This window comes from Elephantulus edwardii, unplaced genomic scaffold, assembly GCF_000299155.1.
Source record: "Elephantulus edwardii isolate Elephantulus edwardi_28Jun2011 unplaced genomic scaffold, EleEdw1.0 scaffold00022, whole genome shotgun sequence".
Taxonomy (NCBI): domain Eukaryota; kingdom Metazoa; phylum Chordata; class Mammalia; order Macroscelidea; family Macroscelididae; genus Elephantulus; species Elephantulus edwardii.
In genome coordinates, this window is record NW_006399772.1 from 20,785,885 (window position 1) to 20,792,015 (window position 6,131).

Consider the following 6,131-nt stretch of genomic DNA (forward strand, 5'->3'; position numbering starts at 1 on the left):
TGGAGAAAACAGTGCAACAATGAATGAATGAAAACCCAAAATCTCTGTAAATGTTCATTAAAACTAATAAAATTTAATTTAAAAAAAAGAAAGAAAGGATAGAGAAGTCTAGGAAAAGGCACTGAATTTGGAACTAGATAGTCTGAGTTATGACCTCAGCAGCTGTATGATCATGAGCAAGTGACATGGTCTCTCTGTACTTCAATTTCCTCTTTTTGAAATTATTAATTTTAATGGAAATTTACAGAGATTTTGGATTTTCATTCATTCATTGTTTTCCTTTTCTCCTTGCCCACCCCTCACCTCAGTTTGTTCTTCTCTTTGAAAAGAAAAATTATTTCATTGTACAATCCCTCCCCTCAAGTTTACTCCACTATGCAGCCTTCATTTTGGACTCCTGTCATGACAATAATACCTAATAATATATACTTTTTAAACAGTTCTCTCCCTCATCTGTTTCAAGGCAGTATATATAATTTATCCCATATCGTCTCACCCCAGTAAGAATACCAAAATTTAACAGAACAGCAAGCAACAAATACTGGCAACGTTGTGGAGAAACTGGAACCCTTATTCACAGTTGGTAGGAGTGTAAAATGGTGCAGCCACTATAGAAGGCAGTATGGCGCTTTCTCAAAAGGTTGCAAATAGAAATACCATTTGACCCAGTAATTCCACTACTGGGAATATACCCTGAAGAGACCATAGCTGACATCCAAGCAGATATATGCACACCCATGTTTATTGCGGCTTTGTTCACAATAGCAAGGAGTTGGGAACAACCTAAGTGCCCATCAACAAACGAATGGATAGAGAAGCTGTGGTGTATTCAATTTCCTCTTAACTAAAAGGGACATTGAAGTACCTCATTCATAGGTTTGTTTTCTGGAAGAAGAGAATCCTACTCACTGTCATCCAACTGATGCTAACTCACAGTGACCTTGTAGGACTGAGCAGAACACCTGTTAGTGTTTCAAAGACCGAACATTTTTACAGTTGACACATATTTCCCTGGAAAAGCAGTTAGTTGGTTCAAACTACTGACCTTTTGGTTACCAAACTCTTAACCACTACACTACTCGGGCTTCTTAACAAATGAGATTCAGATGTGAAATTTTAAACAATAGCCAAATATAAACATTGTTATGGCATTAACACCCACCTATCATACTGCTTTTTAAAAGCCTATACAATGTTCACTACCTCAAACCAAATTGAAAATATTTTGGGCACAATACAATACCATTATTATGTTGGACTAATGGTGTAGCCAAACTCCTGTAGTTCAAAAATGTCACCAGTTATTATCATCATATTATATTGTTACAAAATAAAAATAATTGACGTGTCCCTGCGGGGGGCAGGGGGGGACAAACCCTCAATAGCAATTGACATGAAAGTTCAGGATTGTTTTTGTTTGTTTAGTTTTTTTTTTTTGTACATCTGCTTATTCTGCCTCAAAGGTAAAAGGGAGTAAGGATATATCCAAAAAAGTAGACATTAAAACTCATCAAATACACACTGAGTGTGTGCTGTACGCCAAACACTAAAGAAAATGGAGATAAATAAGACCAAGTCCTTGACCTTCAGTAGTCATGACTAAAATTAGACTACCTCCCTCTGGAAAAGCTAACACTGGATTGTCTTTCTTCATTCAAAATTTGCCATATTATTCTAAGAATGGTTTTCAATAAGTTATAACAAATTCATTATTCCTATTTTTAGACTGTAGAACTAAATCCCACAGAAATTCAGTGTGTGTGTGTGTGTGTGTGTGTGTGTGTGTGTGTGTGTAAAACAGGGAGAGAAAGAGAGGTGGCTCAACGGTTTTTTAAGCAAATATTCAAGGAGCATCTTTAAAGCCATTACTTTTCTTGAGTAAACAAAAATGCCTGAAAAGTGTGAGGAATAAAAAATGGTGTGTTAAATGGTGACTCGGACATAGCCTTCCTGAGCAGAAAGTGATAAAATAATGAACCCCCCCCCCAAAAAAAAGAATAAAAATGAATCCATTATAGTCTGGAATAAATGACAATACCTGCCTTTTAATGAAAGAATGAATAACCTTCTCACTAATTTTTAAAAACAGGCCACGATTATATTCACTTTGCAAAGCAGAAAGCTGCAGATTAGCACTCTGAGGACTGCATTTAAGAGTCCTTTTGAGTCCATGCACTTTTCCATTCTCTCGGTTGCTGGGACAAGAGAGGTCAGGAAATGATGCTGCCAACACACTTGTGTCCACCCCTCTCTTTCCTCTTCTCCTTCACAAGGTTAGTCAGATGTGAGCTGATCACGTAGTTCTAAAGAAGCTCTTATCTGGGCCTGCTGATCACTGTTCCAGGCCTGGACAATGAGGGGTCATCCAGAAGCACTGCTTCCGCTCTCCTGTTGACAGGAAACGCTGCCTGGGGCGGAGCACAAGCCTTACTCAGGGCCCAGCTGCTGGAACCCAGGAGAATTCTGTGTCTAACTCTGGGGTTTGTGCATTAGTTTCAGGTAGTGGTGAAACAGAAAGGCTGATGTAGATTTTGTTTTTAATTCATTCTCATCATAATCTCCTCCAGGCCGCATAGTCCAAAAAAGACTACAGAGAAATACAAAAGAAAACATTTTTCAGGGTAAGCCAACTTGGAACTTAGACATTCAACGTGTAAAGAGGTGTGGCAAGACTCATGAAATAAGTCATCACAGTTGGTGAAGTAAAACCCAACCCCCAAACGTCTTATGGTTGAGTGCATTGTTACCTGTAGTACCCCTTTAGAACAGAATAGAATATCCCACCCAAGTGGGTTTCCAAGATTGTAATCTTCACACATAATGACTTTCTGTCAGGGACCTCTCCAAGGTTCTGAAGAGCAATAATGTCAGTTTAAAGACTAAGGTGTGCCTGACTCAAGCCATGGACTTTCTAATCACTTGCTGTGCATCTGAGAGCTGGGCAATGAATAAAGAAGACAGAAGAAGGATTGATGCTTTTGAGTTGTGGTGTTGGTGAAGAGTATTGAATATTCCATGGGCTGCCAGAAAGAACAAGTAGATATGTCCTGGAGAGAATGTAATCAGAGCGCTCCTTAGAGGAAAGGGTACTGAAGCTAGCAATGGAATAGTTTGCGCTAGGAGAGGCTCTCATGCTTGAAAAGGCAGAGAATCAGTGAAGAAAGGAAGACCCTCAGTAAGACGCATTGATGCAGTGACTGCAGCAATAGACCTAAACGTCTTGGGGGAGATAGGATGGTAGGATGGTTCAGGATAGGACAGTGTTCGGAGCTATTGTTCATAAGGTCGCTATGAGTGGTACTCAACTTGATGGCGACTAACAATAACAACAGCCTTTACATAAGCACACTGCTGATCTTTCTCCTCTACAGCAGCCAGTGAGAACAGCCAACCTAACCCTTCAGTTGGCAGCCGTACGCTTTATCATTGTACCACCAGGGCTTTGGTAGAGAGTCAGCAAAACGAGGGAGATTACAGTGAGATGGATTGACACAGGAGCCAGTACAATGACTCAAGCGTACCAATGACGGTCAGGAGGGTGCTGGACCAGACGATGCTTTGCTCTGTTAACACGAGGTCCTTAGGCCAGAGTCAACTTGATGGTAACAATTAAGACTCGAATGAGAGTGATCAATATATTAACATGGCTTCTATCTTCTAATTACAGAGAAGTTTATTGGGCCCCATTCTGACAACTATTATTAAAAATGTGCACCACCCATCTTCCCAGTCTTCAAACAAAGTGTCTTGAAAGCCTTGCTTCCATGCAGTATTTTGCATCTGTTATTGTTATGTGCCATGGAGTCGCTGAACCCTGCCGTGTCCTGAGTCAGTCTCACTCTCTCACACACCTAATCCCATTGGCCCAGCTGCTGTGTCAATCCATCTCATCCAGGGTCTTCCTCTCCTGCACTGTCCCTCCACCTTTCCAAGTATGATGTCCTTCTCCAAGGACTGGGCTATGCTGGCAACATGTCGAAAGTATGTTAGATGAAAAAAAAATATGTTAGATGGAGCTTGAAAATCCTTGCCTCCAAGAAGCAACTTGGCTTCACCCTATCCAGGAGAAACTTGTTTATTCTCTTGGCAGTCCATAGAATGTTCAATAACTCTCCTCCACCACCAGGACTCAAAGGCATCGATTCTTCTGTCATCCATATATATTGGTTATAACAAATGCATTGATTATGAGACTTTCATTTAGAAACTGATTGAAAGCATCAGGAAAGATGACAAACTACATTTTTTTGTTTGTTCCTCTTTTAAGCTTTTTTTTTTACAATTTTATGCTTGTTTGCACACAAAACTCATATGCATTGTATTTCATTCAAGTACATGTGTTTCACACTTTCATTTATTCCCATTGTGTTTTATACAATCATTCCCATACACTGTGTTTTCTAAGATTAATCATCATTAATCTGTGCCCATTGTCACCCTGTCTTTTCAGGTTTCTACGGATTTATCTTCTTTTTTTTTTTAATGTGGTATGTTTGAGGAGTTGATGAGGGAACACAGGTGAAAACATCTCTTAGGCAAATGGACATTTTTGAGGGAAAGGATGAGCCTCCCAGTACAAGAAAAATCAATAAAGGAGAGAAAAGATAAGAAAGTTGAAGGGGAAATCCCCAGGGAGAGAAAAAAAGACCTTTGTTGGAGGAAGAAAACAAATAATGTTCTTGAGTGCATGCCTAGGTAAAGAGAGTAGCCCAAAGAATGTGGAGGAGAGCCCGGTGCTCCAAATGGCCAAGTGCTCAGTTCCAAGGTGAAAGTGGTGCTTAGAAAGGCGGACCTGGCACCTGCTCAGAAAAGTCACCGCCTTGAAAGCCCCATGGAGAAGCTCTACTCTGCATAGCTACAGTCATCATGGATTAGAATCAACTCTACACAAAGATAATGCAGGAAGGGCAGAAAGGGAAAGGGTTCTGCTCAGGTAATCAAAATCACAAGAGTGAAGTTTAATATTTGAGAAAATTCTTTCAAAAGACTAATGAAAGTAGGGGGGAAATCTGGTGGCTTAGTTGCACTGCTTGCATCTCTTTCTATTGTGAACAAAGCCACAATAAACACGGGCGTGCATATATCTGCTTTGGTGGCAGTTATAATTTCTTTAGGGTAAATTTCCAGTAGTGGAATTACTGGGTCAAATGGTATTTCTATTTCCAACTTTTTGAGACAGTGCAGTAACGCCTTCCACAGTGGTTGCACCATTTTACATTCCCACCACCAGTGAATAAGGGTTCCAGTTTCTCCACAACCTCGCCAGCATTTGTTGCTTGCTGTTGCTATTGTTACTGGGGTGAGAGAGTATCTCGTAGTTGTTTTGATTTGCATCTCTCTTAGAGCTAAGGATTTTGAACATTTCTTGATGTGTTTGTTCGCCATCCAAATGTCTTCGTTAGTGAACCCAAAGGCATGCAGTTCAAATTGACCAGTTGCACCAAGGGAAGAAGATAGACAGTCTCTTCTGCAATTTATTACCTCTGAAAACTTGCTAGAATGTCAGCTGTGGGTTGATTCTGATTTGATGGTATAAAACAACAACAATGAAAGCAGTGAGCCTGAGTGATAGCAATGAGTAACAAGTTCACAGCTAACCAGACCCCTCAGAGGAGTGAGCGTGGGTCTATTCCAACTCAGTGGTACACAACAACTCCACATCCATGTTGTTGTTTTATTATGTGTCATCGAGTTGCTCATAGTGACCCTATGTACAAAAGCCCTAAATCATGCTCTATCCTGTGCCAACCTCGCCATCTCCGATATAATCATTCCCACCACCCCATCACAGAATTGATCCATCTCATCAAAGGTCTTCCTCTCCTGTCCCTCCACTCTGCCAAACATGATGTCCCTCTCCAAGGACCAGTCCCTCCTTGCAACATGCCCAAAGTATGTCACACAAAGCTTCAGAATCCTTGACTCCAAGGAACATTCTGGCTTCACTCTTTCCAGGACAAACCTGTTTGTTCTCCTAGCAGTCCACGGTATATTCAACACTCTTCTCCAGCACCACAACTCAAAGGCATCAATTGTCTTTCTATCATCCCTAGTCACTATCCAACTCTCCGATGCATAGCATGTAATTGAGAAGACTATAGCCATAAAGATTTAAAATTTAGGATTTCCTA